At 35.4% G+C, this 19470-nt stretch overlaps 1 non-coding gene across 1 annotated transcript; it reads right to left on the bottom strand.

The window, feature by feature from the left end:
- Positions 1-10357: 10357 nt before the first annotated feature.
- Positions 10358-10430, bottom strand: Trnar-acg (transfer RNA arginine (anticodon ACG)). Its single transcript has one exon. It is a non-coding gene; the product is annotated as a tRNA-Arg (tRNA).
- Between the last annotated feature and the right edge of the window lie 9040 nt (positions 10431-19470).

Here is a 19470-nt window from a genome sequence, read left to right on the forward strand (position 1 = left end):
TGTGTATAATACGTTACAAACTCCATACATGTATGTGTATAATACGTTACAAACTCCATACATGTATGTGTATAATACGTTACAAACTGCATACATGTATGTGTATAATACGTTACAAACTCCATACATGTATGTGTATAATACGTTACAAACTGCATACATGTATGTGTATAATACGTTACAAACTCCATACATGTATGTGTATAATACGTTACAAACTGCATACATGTATGTGTATAATACGTTACAAACTCCATACATGTATGTGTATAATACGTTACAAACTGCATACATGTATGTGTATAATACGTTACAAACTCCATACATGTATGTGTATAATACGTTACAAACTGCATACATGTATGTGTATAATACGTTACAAACTGCATACATGTATGTGTATAATACGTTACAAACTCCATACATGTATGTGTATAATACGTTACAAACTGCATACATGTATGTGTATAATACGTTACAAACTCCATACATGTATGTGTATAATACGTTACAAACTGCATACATGTATGTGTATAATACGTTACAAACTCCATACATGTATGTGTATAATACGTTACAAACTCCATACATGTATGTGTATAATACGTTACAAACTCCATACATGTATGTGTATAATACGTTACAAACTCCATACATGTATGTGTATAATACGTTACAAACTGCATACATGTATGTGTATAATACGTTACAAACTCCATACATGTATGTGTATAATACGTTACAAACTGCATACATGTATGTGTATAATACGTTACAAACTCCATACATGTATGTGTATAATACGTTACAAACTGCATACATGTATGTGTATAATACGTTACAAACTGCATACATGTATGTGTATAATACGTTACAAACTGCATACATGTATGTGTATAATACGTTACAAACTGCATACATGTATGTGTATAATACGTTACAAACTCCATACATGTAAGTGTATAATACGTTACAAACTGCATACATGTATGTGTATAATACGTTACAAACTCCATACATGTATGTGTATAATACGTTACAAACTCCATACATGTATGTGTATAATACGTTACAAACTCCATACATGTATGTGTATAATACGTTACAAACTGCATACATGTATGTGTATAATACGTTACAAACTCCATACATGTATGTGTATAATACGTTACAAACTGCATACATGTATGTGTATAATACGTTACAAACTGCATACATGTATGTGTATAATACGTTACAAACTCCATACATGTATGTGTATAATACGTTACAAACTGCATACATGTATGTGTATAATACGTTACAAACTCCATACATGTATGTGTATAATACGTTACAAACTCCATACATGTATGTGTATAATACGTTACAAACTCCATACATGTATGTGTATAATACGTTACAAACTCCATACATGTATGTGTATAATACGTTACAAACTCCATACATGTATGTGTATAATACGTTACAAACTGCATACATGTATGTGTATAATACGTTACAAACTGCATACATGTATGTGTATAATACGTTACAAACTGCATACATGTATGTGTATAATACGTTACAAACTCCATACATGTATGTGTATAATACGTTACAAACTGCATACATGTATGTGTATAATACGTTACAAACTCCATACATGTATGTGTATAATACGTTACAAACTCCATACATGTATGTGTATAATACGTTAGAAACTCCATACATGTATGTGTATAATACGTTACAAACTGCATACATGTATGTGTATAATACGTTACAAACTGCATACATGTATGTGTATAATACGTTACAAACTCCATACATGTATGTGTATAATACGTTACAAACTGCATACATGTATGTGTATAATACGTTACAAACTGCATACATGTATGTGTATAATACGTTACAAACTCCATACATGTATGTGTATAATACGTTACAAACTCCATACATGTATGTGTATAATACGTTACAAACTCCATACATGTATGTGTATAATACGTTACAAACTGCATACATGTATGTGTATAATACGTTACAAACTCCATACATGTATGTGTATAATACGTTACAAACTCCATACATGTATGTGTATAATACGTTACAAACTGCATACATGTATGTGTATAATACGTTACAAACTCCATACATGTATGTGTATAATACGTTACAAACTCCATACATGTATGTGTATAATACGTTACAAACTCCATACATGTATGTGTATAATACGTTACAAACTCCATACATGTATGTGTATAATACGTTACAAACTCCATACATGTATGTGTATAATACGTTACAAACTGCATACATGTATGTGTATAATACGTTACAAACTCCATACATGTATGTGTATAATACGTTACAAACTGCATACATGTATGTGTATAATACGTTACAAACTCCATACATGTATGTGTATAATACGTTACAAACTGCATACATGTATGTGTATAATACGTTACAAACTGCATACATGTATGTGTATAATACGTTACAAACTCCATACATGTATGTGTATAATACGTTACAAACTCCATACATGTATGTGTATAATACGTTACAAACTGCATACATGTATGTGTATAATACGTTACAAACTGCATACATGTATGTGTATAATACGTTACAAACTGCATACATGTATGTGTATAATACGTTACAAACTCCATACATGTATGTGTATAATACGTTACAAACTGCATACATGTATGTGTATAATACGTTACAAACTGCATACATGTATGTGTATAATACGTTACAAACTGCATACATGTATGTGTATAATACGTTACAAACTGCATACATGTATGTGTATAATACGTTACAAACTGCATACATGTATGTGTATAATACGTTACAAACTCCATACATGTATGTGTATAATACGTTACAAACTCCATACATGTATGTGTATAATACGTTACAAACTGCATACATGTATGTGTATAATACGTTACAAACTCCATACATGTATGTGTATAATACGTTACAAACTGCATACATGTATGTGTATAATACGTTACAAACTGCATACATGTATGTGTATAATACGTTACAAACTGCATACATGTATGTGTATAATACGTTACAAACTCCATACATGTATGTGTATAATACGTTACAAACTCCATACATGTATGTGTATAATACGTTACAAACTGCATACATGTATGTGTATAATACGTTACAAACTGCATACATGTATGTGTATAATACGTTACAAACTGCATACATGTATGTGTATAATACGTTACAAACTGCATACATGTATGTGTATAATACGTTACAAACTCCATACATGTATGTGTATAATACGTTACAAACTCCATACATGTATGTGTATAATACGTTACAAACTGCATACATGTATGTGTATAATACGTTACAAACTCCATACATGTATGTGTATAATACGTTACAAACTGCATACATGTATGTGTATAATACGTTACAAACTGCATACATGTATGTGTATAATACGTTACAAACTCCATACATGTATGTGTATAATACGTTACAAACTCCATACATGTATGTGTATAATACGTTACAAACTCCATACATGTATGTGTATAATACGTTACAAACTGCATACATGTATGTGTATAATACGTTACAAACTGCATACATGTATGTGTATAATACGTTACAAACTCCATACATGTATGTGTATAATACGTTACAAACTGCATACATGTATGTGTATAATACGTTACAAACTCCATACATGTATGTGTATAATACGTTACAAACTCCATACATGTATGTGTATAATACGTTACAAACTCCATACATGTATGTGTATAATACGTTACAAACTCCATACATGTATGTGTATAATACGTTACAAACTCCATACATGTATGTGTATAATACGTTACAAACTGCATACATGTATGTGTATAATACGTTACAAACTCCATACATGTATGTGTATAATACGTTACAAACTGCATACATGTATGTGTATAATACGTTACAAACTCCATACATGTATGTGTATAATACGTTACAAACTGCATACATGTATGTGTATAATACGTTACAAACTGCATACATGTATGTGTATAATACGTTACAAACTCCATACATGTATGTGTATAATACGTTACAAACTGCATACATGTATGTGTATAATACGTTACAAACTGCATACATGTATGTGTATAATACGTTACAAACTGCATACATGTATGTGTATAATACGTTACAAACTCCATACATGTATGTGTATAATACGTTACAAACTGCATACATGTATGTGTATAATACGTTACCAATTCCATACATGTATGTGTATAATACGTTACAAACTCCATACATGTATGTGTATAATACGTTACAAACTGCATACATGTATGTGTATAATACGTTACAAACTCCATACATGTATGTGTATAATACGTTACAAACTGCATACATGTATGTGTATAATACGTTACAAACTGCATACATGTATGTGTATAATACGTTACAAACTCCATACATGTATGTGTATAATACGTTACAAACTGCATACATGTATGTGTATAATACGTTACAAACTGCATACATGTATGTGTATAATACGTTACAAACTGCATACATGTATGTGTATAATACGTTACAAACTCCATACATGTATGTGTATAATACGTTACAAACTCCATACATGTATGTGTATAATACGTTACAAACTCCATACATGTATGTGTATAATACGTTACAAACTCCATACATGTATGTGTATAATACGTTACAAACTGCATACATGTATGTGTATAATACGTTACAAACTGCATACATGTATGTGTATAATACGTTACAAACTGCATACATGTATGTGTATAATACGTTACAAACTGCATACATGTATGTGTATAATACGTTACAAACTCCATACATGTATGTGTATAATACGTTACAAACTGCATACATGTATGTGTATAATACGTTACAAACTCCATACATGTATGTGTATAATACGTTACAAACTGCATACATGTATGTGTATAATACGTTACAAACTCCATACATGTATGTGTATAATACGTTACAAACTCCATACATGTATGTGTATAATACGTTACAAACTCCATACATGTATGTGTATAATACGTTACAAACTGCATACATGTATGTGTATAATACGTTACAAACTCCATACATGTATGTGTATAATACGTTACAAACTGCATACATGTATGTGTATAATACGTTACAAACTCCATACATGTATGTGTATAATACGTTACAAACTGCATACATGTATGTGTATAATACGTTACAAACTCCATACATGTATGTGTATAATACGTTACAAACTCCATACATGTATGTGTATAATACGTTACAAACTGCATACATGTATGTGTATAATACGTTACAAACTCCATACATGTATGTGTATAATACGTTACAAACTGCATACATGTATGTGTATAATACGTTACAAACTCCATACATGTATGTGTATAATACGTTACAAACTGCATACATGTATGTGTATAATACGTTACAAACTCCATACATGTATGTGTATAATACGTTACAAACTCCATACATGTATGTGTATAATACGTTACAAACTGCATACATGTATGTGTATAATACGTTACAAACTCCATACATGTATGTGTATAATACGTTACAAACTCCATACATGTATGTGTATAATACGTTACAAACTCCATACATGTATGTGTATAATACGTTACAAACTCCATACATGTATGTGTATAATACGTTACAAACTCCATACATGTATGTGTATAATACGTTACAAACTGCATACATGTATGTGTATAATACGTTACAAACTGCATACATGTATGTGTATAATACGTTACAAACTGCATACATGTATGTGTATAATACGTTACAAACTCCATACATGTATGTGTATAATACGTTACAAACTCCATACATGTATGTGTATAATACGTTACAAACTGCATACATGTATGTGTATAATACGTTACAAACTGCATACATGTATGTGTATAATACGTTACAAACTGCATACATGTATGTGTATAATACGTTACAAACTGCATACATGTATGTGTATAATACGTTACAAACTGCATACATGTATGTGTATAATACGTTACAAACTGCATACATGTATGTGTATAATACTGTTACGTATTTCTGATTTTCTGGCTAAATGTACTAGGCACACAAATAAAAGAAACACTGCAAAGAACTTGACGACTCAACTTTCAGCTTTAAATAACTTTATTGAATTATAACTATAACAATTCGTCACTGTAACATGTAGCGTATACGTCTTACATCGACTGTATCGACTGTAACGGCTCAAGTCCACTCTCTTCTACTGTCTCGCACAGTAGAGAACAGTATCGACGACTGTACTGACTCTTTTCACATGAACATCTCTGGTTTATAAAGAGTCCCTAATCGCTTGTCTATTGTTGCAAAAACACTGCTAGTACCCTCTGGAACAACATGGGAGGAAACATCACATCCTGTTGTTGTTTATACATGTCGATTCCAGAGGATGCCTGCTGCAGTGTCATCTCGCCGAGGTCACACGTAGTGACCTCTATTTGTCACTGTTCATTTGTCACAATGCCCCCCTTCGTAAATCTGTTCGTCCTCTGGAACAACACGTGAGGCACGTCCCATCCTGTCTTTATTTACATGCATAGATTCCAGATAACACTCGGTGCTGTGTCATCTCGCCGGGGTCACACATAGTGACCTCTACCTGTCACTGTTCATTCGTAACAATACGTTACAAACTCCATACATGTATGTGTATAATACGTTACAAACTCCATACATGTATGTGTATAATACGTTACAAACTCCATACATGTATGTGTATAATACGTTACAAACTGCATACATGTATGTGTATAATACGTTACAACTCATCCAGTCTCGAGAACTCACATTAAAACAACAACAAACACATTTTTTTAAAATTGTTGCATTAGTTGGTTCTGACTGTAATCTATAATACTATGTGTATAATTAAATTTAAATCACGGGAAATAAATTGAAATTTAATGTGAAAAAAAAAAAAGATTTTTGCAGAAACGTGAAAGTTGTTTAAATTGTCCAGTATTGTTGTTTAGATATGGCATGTTAGAATGAGCAGAAGATGAGAATACTATGAGTAAATAAGAGATTTTCTTTCAGATTCTATGTTTTTAAGTCTTTATTTAGAAATACATTTTTTTAAAAATCACAACGTCAGAGTTTACATGTTGGTATATTATTACATAGGGACTTAGGTAATTTGGATTTTGAAAATTTCAAACAAAAAAATATATTGGCCTAGAAGATAATGAACAAGCACATACTCTTACACACGCCACATACAACACATAATAACAAAGCACACACACATACCCCAACCAACACACATGAAATTTCAAGCAGGAGGCAGGAAAGTCTGAACATTTTTTTTTGGAGGCGAAATGGAAAATGAGTAGTGTTGTCATCATGCCGCTCTTGGTTATGGAGCGTAAATTGTTTGCTTGCCGCAAGGGGGCGCATGTCTGAGTTATCACGTGTCGAAAGAGAGCCTATCCATTGGTCGGAGTTGCCATGACTCTAATTGGGGAAAACGCCTATACGAGAAAAAAAATGGTTTCGTTCTTCATTCTTTTATCGTGTTCAAGCTTCAGCTAATTAAAAGCTACCACTGGCACATTTTTTTTTAAATATAGGCTGCAGACATTTTAGGGAACATATACTTCCGGTATTCATTGAAACTTCTTAAGATATAAATAGCCCAGTAGTAGATAGGAACAGCACAGCAACAGGATGGAAGTGTGAAAACAATGATCTGGCGGTACAGATGCTGGTAGGTGGCTATAGAATCATGAAACAAGCAATACTGGCCGACTGGCCCACTTCGGGTCAAGTTCTGTTGGGTCTCTGTTTTATAGGTGTTAAAAGTCGAACGTTGGATTGTAACTTGTGCTGTCTAGTACAACTAAACCGATGTAGGGATTTATATTTTCAGTGAAATAAACTTTAATCAGCTTAAACAAACTTCTTTTTTTTAACAAAAACGTAATATTACTTTTATTAACAATATACTCAAGTTGAGATATAAATCTAATATGAAATGATATTTTAAACACAATCTAACGTCCTTACTCTCTGGGGTCTTTTATTTGTCTCTCTATCCCCTCTCACCCACGTGACTACTTAACATAAATTATGAAAGACTCACGGTTTCATTATTATACAAGATCAAAAAAGTAACGCTCCCTTTTCGCGTATTAACCTCGGTAACACACACATACACTGACTCCATAAAGATAGGGACCTATTTCACATGACTTGGAAAAGAGCCGGAACATTCATAATGAACATTCACAAGGCCTCTATGTTACTCCATAACAATATGGACCTATTCTACATGACCTGAAAAAGAGCCGGAACATTCATAGTGAATATTCATAATGAACATTCATAAGGCCTCTATGTTACTCCATATCCATAGGGACCTATTTCACATGAATTGCAAAAGAGCTGGAAAATACATAATGAACACCCATAGTGAACATTCATAATGAACATTCATAATGCCTCTGACGACGTTGATCATGTCTATAGCAGGTACACTGACTTCATTATTTCGATTTAAGACTATGGATATAAGAGAAAGAGGGTACTGGGCTGATTATTTCCCTTTTCAGTAAATTTCTTATTTCCATTGACAAAACTTTGTGAATGGACATAGTCACAACTGATAGTTTTGCTACTATCTGTAGGCCACACTTGTTCTTTACACGTATTCAGGTACTCATTGTATACAGATACCAATGTGCTGTCGCTTCTTCAGTTTTATCCGCAACCATTTCAGACATAAGACATGAATCTATTTTGTTTTCTACCAGCATTAAATAAATGAACTTTATAAGAATTGAAGCAACAGTACGAGAAACACTAAAACAAACTACTGTCACTAATTTAAAGTTTAAAGTTCTTTGCATTCACTGATTGGTTCTTTACACTAATGCAAGGGTTTCTATCTCCAGTTTAGATTAGGCCAGATTCGACCATGTTTGAAAAAGAAGTTAACCAATGAGCTAGATGTGACATTCACACTCTCCCACTTCGATTACTGCAATGCATTACTGAAGGGTATACCTGATGACTAAGTCGCTAAGCTTCCCGAATCCTCGACCATAAGATGATATGATTTCGTGGAGAAAATACAATGTTTGGGAAATTGATTTGTGAATAAATAAATTGTGTGGTTTTATCAATTTAAAATTCAGAAAATTATAACATATCTACAACAGGTAAAAAAGAATCATTTGGACTTAAAGATTGAGAGGGTGATTTTAGCTAACTACTCTATGCTTACACACACACACACACACACATACACACACACACAGACACACACACACACACATATATATATATATATATATATATATATGACACGCGCGCGCACGCGCACGCGCAAACGCACACGCACACATTTTTTTTTTCTATTTCATTTTTCTCGCCTCTTCTCGATAACGTCATAATGTGAATCTCTCCATAAACACGATAAAAGACCGCCACCCCCCCCCTTTTCCCATTTCCAAGTTCTGGATCCCCGCCCCCCTTTTGTGTATGGTACTTAGTGTCAGGGTTCACTTATGCCTGGCTGGACTTGGTTGGTGTGTTTCTCGACTTGGCTCGTTAGGGGGTTACTTAAATACGAATAATTATCACAAACAAACTCCGACTCCAAATATATATGAATAACACAAGTAATACTTTAATACTTTAATAGTATCTGATAGTATCTGATTGAGCACAAAAAATGATATCAACCTCAGGCCTCAGTAAATATTAAATACACAAAACACAAGTCCAGGAACATAATACAACTAACGAACTACCAATCCACTCTATCAACCAGCGGAAAAACTACCATTCAAAAACATCACGTGTATACTGTTCACATTCATGCCTGGGGGGGGGGGGGGGGGGGGGGGAAGAGAAGAGGAGAAATAAACAAAGGGATATAACTCTTTCATACTTAAATAGTACAAAGAAATAACACAATCACTCTCGCCATACCTGCCCCTGACACTTAGGTAAGTTTATCAATTTTAGCCTTTTTTTGAAATATCCAACATGCTATTCGTCACGTGACACTATGATGTTTAGCTACTACGTGTAACTTCAACTCTTATTACCTGTACAAGAGTTAATTTCTCTTGAAAGGATAACAGAAGACGAATCTTTGCAATAACGTGCCAACTACGAGAATAGACAAATTTGGTACCACCTACTCTCTTTTTGGCTCTATTGCTTGCTTTGCTCTTTTTTTTTTTTTTTTAAGTATTAGACATTTTAAAAAATAGGTAAAAAAAATTATTTAAAAAATAACCGAGCCTACCAGGATTCGAACCTGGAATCTTCTGATCCGTAGTCAGACGCGTTGTCCATTGCGCCACAGGCCCATGTATATAACTTGTGTATATATTGTTTGTATCGGATGTCTAAGTTGTCTACGGGAACAGAATTTCTTTTCCACGGCTGCTAGAGTTTGTCCTGATGCCGTTTTGAGGGTTGTTACAAAACTTGTCGAGGGTTTTGTTTGGTCGAATAGAGGCTGGAAACGAGCCGCTATCAGAAACAAAGGTAACCATTGATTCAAAAGTCAGTCAAATACAATAAGCAATGATTAACAGCAGGGCCAGATCTAAGTAATAGGACCTGGAAAGTTGCAATCTTTAAGTCACAATATTTTAAATGAGCTTTAACCTATAGTTGGTCACAGAGACCTGGTGACGCTCATAGTACCGTATGTTCGTATAGCCCGCACACGCCCATAACCCGCACAAAATACTAAAGTATCATGCAATCTGCACCCTTCAATACCCGGCATGTGCAAAGCGTGACTTGACGTAAACTTGTCACAATTGATGACTGGTCTATTAAAGATTCTCTGTCGAATCGGTCGAATGTGTTTTCTTGAGCTTCGTAATATGCTGGTCATTAAGCTTTCCAATGTGCACTTCACAAAGACAAAGTCCAACAGCTATGTCCATAGTTTCGTTATGCTATGTTTATAAGTAAAATAAATGTGTACACCCCGCACCTTTGTATACCCCTCACAGCTGTCATTTGTTTGTAGAACTTGTATAACCCGCGAGTTACATGCTCGAAAATACGGTACTAGTCGTTTTAATATTATTTCCTTTTTTTTAATACTTGATAGTCTTTTTTTTTTAAGTTTGTAGCATTTCTTTATTAGTGCCAACCACGCTGAAAGTCTTGTGTGGCTGTGAGGTCTGTACCTTAGTAAATCTGATCTAGGTGGCGAACAATATTGGGCTACGGTTGAATCAACTAGGTGTGGTGAAGCTAAATACCCTTTGAAACCAAAACTTGAGATAGCTGAATTTTGCTATATTTAGAGACAAGGGCCGCTATTTGGGGATTTAGACCGCTAATAGCTGTAGGGAAATTTTCTTGTGACAATATTTTTTTTAAAATTTTTTTTTTAGAAATACAAGTTTTACTAAAATTATTTTTTTTTCTCTAAATAGTTACAATGTACTCTAAGAAATTATGTCTACATATCTTTTTGCATAGGCCAGCCCCCTTATCTTTGACATTTAGGGGCTTTGTAACGCCCCCCACTTATTTTTTTTTCTTCAGGGGAGGGGATGGGTATTTGTATTTAAATTAGGTCAAGTGTAAAAAAAAATTTTTTTAAAGTACAAACTATAAATAAAGGTACTGACTTTTGTTTACGGTACCGCACATTTGTTTGAGGAGTTCCGTCCCCTTGGCGATGACGTCGTAGCTCACAACATGGCCGACACGCGCGCTTATGTTAAGCGTCAACTTTCTCGGTGACTGGCCTGGGATGATGCATAAACTTCGCAACTTCATGTCACAGTTAAGATATTCTGGGTGGAAGGGTAAAGAGAGGGGGGGGGCAGTGGAGAGAAGGAGGACCAGAAACAAACAAGAACTTGTGAAGATGGGGCTCCGTTGAGGAGGGAATGGGAAGAGATTGGGTCAGTGAATTCTCCCAACAAAAATGTATTCTTCAACTCACGATCCGAATGTAAACACTTAAAACAGAAGAGCGTATGTTTACGTTCTCAGGTGATAGTTAAGAGTGGCGGACGAGATGGGGTAGGGGGTCAACGCACTGTCCGTGTACCATAAAAGTAAAATTAGTCTAAATATTTGTCGCTACTAGAGAGATAGAGCCATTTTTTATGGGACTATGTTTTTTTTTTAAATTCAATATATAGCTTCATTGTTAGTCCAGAAAATAAATAAACAAAATGTGGAATAGACGAAAACTTCTTGAAAAAGAAATCGTAAACACTCCGAATATAATGATTCCTCTTCCTCTGCAACACTATGTCTTTCTCTCTCTCTCTCTCTCTTTCTCTATCTTTCTCTCTCTTTTTCTCTCTCTTTCTCTTTATCTCTATCTGTCTCTGTTTCTCTCTCTCTGTCTCTTTCTTAATCTCTCTGTCTCTCAATCACTCTCTCTATCTCTCTCTCTCACTATCTCTCTCTCTCTCTCTCTGTCACTCTCTGTCTCTGTCCCTCTGTTTCTGTGTTTCTTTCGCTCTCTTTTTATCTGTCTTTCTTTCTCAAGGTTTCCTTCTCTCTCTCTCTGAATCTGTTTCTCTCTCACTCGCTCTGTCTCTATTTCTCAGTCTCACCTTCTCTCATTAGCTCTCTCTCCCTCTGTCTCTCTCTCCCTGTCTCTCTCTGACTCTCTGTCCCTGTATCTCTCTGACTCCCTCTGTCTGTCTGTTGCTCTCTCTCTCTCTCTCTCTGTCTTTCTCTCAGTTGCTCCTCTACATAACTTTGAGTGATGTCACGTGGTATATTACCACCCCAACCAGGTGCGTGCTGTTGACTGTATTCATTAGAAACTTAGAACAAATAGACTAGTCTTCACTATACTAGTCAAGAATAGACACACCAAGGTTTTACACACAAAGTCTGTTCACGGCCTAAGGTTTTTGTTAAGGTTTACTTCTTGTGTACGTTGAAGTCAATGAGATCAGTACAACGTCTGCTCCACGTCTGCTCCTACACGATGTCAATGTGTACAATGAAAGGACGAAAATTTAAAACTTTTATGAATGATTTGCAAAGTAAACTCGTTCATTTTTTTTTTTAAATGCATCATTGTCAGATTCGTAGTCATTCTATATCTCCGTGGACAGCAAGGGGTCAGGTGCTTTATTATATTTAATGTTTCCTATACTCTGTAAACGTCCCCAAATAAAAACCAATATAAAATAAGCGTAAGTAATATTAATGGGTTTTTTTTCTTCTTGTGAGGTATCTTAATGTTATCTATACACACTTACTAACTGAAAAAAAAAAAAAAAAAAAAAAACTTTTAAAATTGTATTCGGCATTTTGTTCTTGAATCAATCAATTATTTTTATTGTGTTATCAGCAACTTGAGCTCCATCTCAATAGCCCCATCCCCCCCCCCCCCCCCCAATTAACAACACCCCCCCCCCCTCTGCATTTTTCCTTCCACAGCCTCCTCCAGGAATGATCAAGACATCTGCCACTGCTGCTAAGGCGTATCAACAAGACAGGTAGAATGGCATTGCGCTAGATGTCTTGTCCACGCCGTTGACAGTGAGCCGTGTATGGAAATGAGCGCGTGCTGGCGGAAGAGAATTATAATGAACTTAGCGGGCAGGTCACGAAGTATCCAAGATTTGCGTCGAGAAGTATAAGGGGGGAGGGACTGGTCTGATTGCCGGGACTCATAAAGTCTAGATTGATGAAGTTATGGAAGAGACTCGGAACGAGTGCTTGTAATATGTCATAAATGAATAGGGGGGATGTGTGGAGTGTGGGAGGATGGGGGAGGAGGTGTGAGCTTGTTCCCCCAAGTTGACAAGACCTTGTAGTGAGAGAGCTTATGAAATGGAAGGAATTCCTTCCTGTCATTCCAGTGGCACCTGTAAGGCGTGCACGTGTCAGTGATGGGCTGGGGTTCAAATGTGGAAAGTATTCATAATTGTTGATAGAACTCGGTCCAGGGGAGGTAATTAGACTAATCTATTGGACTCTAGCGCGTAAAGATATTCACAGTACAAGAGAGTGACTAAAGAGAGAGGAGATGACCTAACAGAGAGTAGGGGAGAAAGAGAGTGACTAAAGAGAGAGAAGATGACCCAACAGAGAGTAGGGGAGAAAGAGAGTGCAAGGCAGATCATACAGAGGGCTAACAGAGAAATATGTGCAAGAACAGAGAGAGAGAGGAAAAAACCCCAGAGAAATGGGAGCTTGAGACGGAGAGAGAGAACAGAACGATGAATAAAAAGAGAGAGGGCGGGAGAAAACAAATAAAAAGGAGAAAACAACAACATCAGCAGTGCGAGGAGAAATTTGAAAGAGATTCCGTTGTATGTAGTAGGTGTATGTTTAGTGTCACAACAATAATAATGTGCAAGATATCTACACAAAACGTCCAACCTGTGGGACTGTCCACTCTCTGGGCTGAAAGATTGGTAGAGAAGAAGAAAACATGAAAGAAGAGGAATCCTAGGAATAGAAATACCAATTTAATGGTAACAAAAAGGGAGGGGAGAGGGAGGTAGGGGAATTTACTGGTACGTGGTTAACTGAGCATTTGGGTACATTAGATTAATATCGACTGAGTGATAGTTAAATAGCTTGGTGGATCAATTAATATTTTGATGGATAATCACACAAACAGATGGACAAGCCGATAGATAGATAGATAGATAGATAGATAGATAGATAGATAGATAGATAGATAGATAGATAGATAGATAGATAGATAGATAGATAGATAGATAGATAGACAGATACAGATACATTCGTACATACATACATACATACATACATACATACATACACATACATACATACATACATACATACATACATGCCTATACATACATAGATTCATTCATTCTTTACCAAGGTACATATCCTCTACTTTTGACCTGCGTATATATCCCTTTCATTTGACCTAAGCAGGGGGCCTCTAACTTTGACCTTTGTACAAAATGCCTGGGATTCAGTTGTTATTTCAAGTGCTATCATAATTCTGGCTCTGACACGTCATCCATCATGTTAGTCTGGCCACAGCTAATTGACAGCTCTGACCTAATTACCTCACAGAGCCAACCACCAAACTCTCCCGCCCCCTGCTGCTATACCATTAGTATCTCGCACTGTATTTTTTGTTTCATTTGTCCTGCAAGTCCTATAACCCCTACTTGTAGCTAACGTCATTTGAAGTCTCTGTGTAGTACTAGTTGCTCTAGATCTTCCTGCACCTCTAACCTCCCAATACAGACACTACTGAGGCACGTCCACACTGTGATTTAACTTCGGACAAAAAGTAAAAATAAAGAAAGTAAAGTTTCCCCCTTTCAGACCTTGTGAACTATCCGGCAGATGATATAGTGGTCATCAGTTTCTATGGCCAACGGTTAACGAGAGTGACATGTGATCAGCACAACGACCATCCGACTTTACTTTTCCCGGACTAGGGTCAGATACCCATTAGAGCTGTGTGGACTCTAAAGATCCCAAAATTAAAAATCTCGGTTTTCACCAGGATTCGGAAGCCAAGCGCTTTACCCACTCAGCCACATCGCCACCTGCAGTACTATGCCGTAGTCTTAATTTATTCTTAATTTATTCTTAATTTATTACTAAAATTGTATATTGTGTTAAAGAGAGAGAGAAAGAGAGAAAGACAGAGAGAAAGAGAGAGAAAGAGTGAGAAAGAGAAAGAGAGAGAGGAAGAGAGAGAAGAAGAGAAAGAGAGAGAGAAAAAAGAGAGAAAGAAAGAAAGAGAAAGAAAAAGGAAGAAAAGAGAGAGACAGAGAGAGAGAGGAAGTAGATAATAATAATAATAATTTTTATTATCGATAAGGAAATTTGTCTTACAATGTGTGCATTACACCAAGCAAAACATTATAACTATAGAAAACCAAAATATACATTCACACCAGACTCACTCATAATTTACATTGGAAAAATTTAGATCAGATGGTTTATACTTCATGATTTGTTTGCCAGGGGAATAAAAGAGTTTTTAGGGAGACAGCTACTGGTGGAGCCTTGCACTTAGAAAATGTATTTATCTTCTAGGTATGGAAGACCTGTCCAGCTGACCTTTAGGTGTCAGTTCCAGTGCTAGTGTGGCTCTGCTATTGTGAAAACGGTTAGTGGTAACTTGACCACGCTGCAAAACTCTGTGGAAAAAAAGGAAAGCTGTATAGCGTTATATGACCGCAAGACTGGTGAGGAGCTCTAGTTCTGGTCAGTGCTTGAATAAAGAGCTAGGTAGTCGGTGCTAATGTACTAGATGATCCGTCCCCAAGTAAAAAAAAAAACAAGCAGGGAAACTGGACTTGATGACCTGATGTCAATGAAAGAGGAAGATTGCCTTTGCTTGGATTCCAACAATGAATACTTTAAAAGACCAACAATTTGAAACCTAGAAAATGTATGCTAACAATTAATACAGTATCATAATTATACGCAGTCATGTGAAACACTGCACTCATCTTTAATCTTCGGAATCGAAGACATTGTCATTTTAGCGGCCCCCGGAAAGGGGAATAGACGCTATTAGTTGTGTGTGGTCTGTCTGTCCGATCGTCCCTCTGTCCGTCCATCCGTCCTTCCCGTTTTGAGCTCAGAAACTAGAAGAGAAAATGAAAATCGGACATCATGATATTTTAGATCATTTAAAGCTCTGATGCAACAACTACTTTTTTCTTTTCCAAAAGTGAACCATTTAATTTAAAAAAATTATCTATGCAAGATTAAAAAAAACAAAACAAAACAAAAAAACACTACTTTTAAAAGAAAAACTTCAGGGTAGGTAAATTTTTTTTTAAATTCACAGACTTCTTCATTAATAACTCATGCTTCTTTCATAAATTCGCGCATCGGTACAGAATATTTGCATCTAAGGTCACAGTGGAATAAGTATCAATGAATTTTTATAAAATATATTTTCCATTTATTAACTAACTCATGGAATGAAATACTTTTTAAAATGTTGTTTTTAAAAAGAATTTTGATAAAAACTTTACTTTTGTTGTAAGTTTAAAAAAAAAAACTACTTTTATAGCGCATAGTTTTAACATAATAGCAATCTAGATATCAAATTGTAAGGTCGTATGAATTCTAGTCTAGATCTAGATCCTATATCAAGATTCTAGATCTAGTTTAGATTCTATATCTAGTTCTAGATCTAGAATCGAGATCCAGTCTAAAGACTCTAGATCTAGATCAAGTCTAGATTAATGTAGTTCGATAAAAAAATTAACCTCAAAATACAATACTAAAGCGTATCATGCTATATGGTTGAAAAGGGCTTGAAAAAAATATTTCCAACCGCATTAAATGTATGATTGTATGACGAAGAGAACTGGAGATATTAATTTGTATTTCCGAGGGGAAAAGTTTTAATTTTGTGACCCAAGTCATTTCAAGCTCACTACCGGAAATGAAATATCAAGAATATTTTGTGTTCTCGTGTTGCCAATTTATCTAATTTTGTAAGAAGAATGAATCTTAATTATTTTTTTTTTTACTTTCTCTTAATACATTTTATTAATTTTAAATGTATGCATAAGGTTAATGATTATTATTTAGAGAAATAGAAATGTACGCTCAATGAATATATAGGAAGCGGTGAGGATGAGTGGTAAAGCGCTTGGCTTCCGAACCGGAAGACTTGGATTTTTACTTTCGGGATCTTCGTGACGCCTTTGAGTCCATCCAGCTCTATTGGGTACCTGATATTAGTTGGAAAAGTAAATGTGGTTGGTCGGTGTGCTGGCCACATGACACCCTCGTTAACAGTAAACCTATATATCATTTGCCCCATGGATCACTTGATCTGAAAGGAGAACTTTACTTAATGAATATATAAAAAACAACAAGTAATTGAAAAAGTACTTAAGTTTGATAAAAATTCATTTAGAAAATTTTAAACATTATTACTATTATTTTAGTGACCAATGATTTTTTAAAATTGTATTACTTTGAACGATCAAAACCAGACTATGGCTTGAATATTCCTGGTCCACTGGTCGCCTCTGTATTTGTGTGATAACACAAACCCTGTTTGTAATCTTGTTGTGTTTTTTTTTTGTTTGTTTGTTTTGTTTTTCAGTGTTACTGGTTGACCATCTTGTGTTGTTTGTATTGTTCTATGTATTTCCGTTTCTTTAAACTGAGGTGTGGACCAGGAATTAATAAGCAGCTAGAGAAAATGAACCCACCATTTGATAGTTTATTTATTTTCCTTTATGTAATGCACTACTAGTTTTATTCTATAATTGCTAAATCAGGGCCGGATTTTGGGGGAGGGCACGCGGCGCTACAGCCCTGAGAAATCCACAAGAGAAATTTTTGAGAGATGGTTAATTTTTGTTCTTTATTCATAAGTCTAAATTTGGTACTGAGTTCTATATTACATACTAGCAAAAAATGTAAAGAATAATAATGAATAACCCCTTTCAGACTTTGTGATCTATAGGGCAGATGATGTCAAGATTCTATCTGAAAACAGGTTTTAATTGCTGGATTATCTGTGACATTTTACGTAAAAAGAGTTGCTTTTCTTTTAGTTGTTGTAAAACTATAAATCTTATATTAGACTAGAATTACTCAAATGATTTCCAATGAATAACATTTGTGAACACCTGCGCGTATGATCCTAATTTATATAGGTCTTGTTTGTTAGCCAGCTGTTAGTTCAGAAGAGAAACAATTTCATTAATCATCTAATTAAATTAGGTGTGTTGACATGAATACATTATTCTACCCCCCCCCCCCATCTCTCTCTCTTTCTTCTCTCTCTCTCTCTCTCCGCCATTGAAAAGACTATTACAACAGAAGTCATGTCAAGAGTCAGTGACTGACTCGAAAACAAAAATCAAGAATGTCAAGAAGAGATGGAAAAGACATTCAATCAATGGGGAGAGGGCTTGGTGGTTGGGGAGGGGGGGGGCGTTAGGGGTTGGTAAGTGCTATCGCGACTGGTAGACGTTGTACACTGACCAGCTGGATGTTCCGTAGGTGAGAGGGAAGAAAGGGGAGAGGAGGGATTGGTGGAACACCAAAAGCTATTGCAGGCTAGCACGACTTCCCCAGTTAAAGAAACAGCCAACCAGAATGACTGAAATAGATCACGTGTCCATTAACTCCTCCCACTTTTTTTTCTCTCTCTCACTTTGGTTTGCATCAGAATGTTTGGCAACTTCTTTAAAAAAAAAAGTCTAGACACATCGAGTAGACGAGAAATGGTATTTAAAGAAAAGTTTTGTTGAGAGATAGGGGGAGGGGGGGGGGGGAGAAAGACTTCCACACTTTATAAGCTGTGAGTTAGGTTCAGACTGTTAACAAATTGAAAAGGGGCGGGGCTTCCTTCCCAGCTCATTAACTAGCTGTCACTAAAGAAGAAATTCCCGCCCATTTTGTTGTTTCTAC

The sequence above is a fragment of the Biomphalaria glabrata genome, chromosome 12 (genome assembly GCF_947242115.1).
Source record: "Biomphalaria glabrata chromosome 12, xgBioGlab47.1, whole genome shotgun sequence".
NCBI classification, from domain to species: Eukaryota; Metazoa; Mollusca; class Gastropoda; family Planorbidae; genus Biomphalaria; species Biomphalaria glabrata.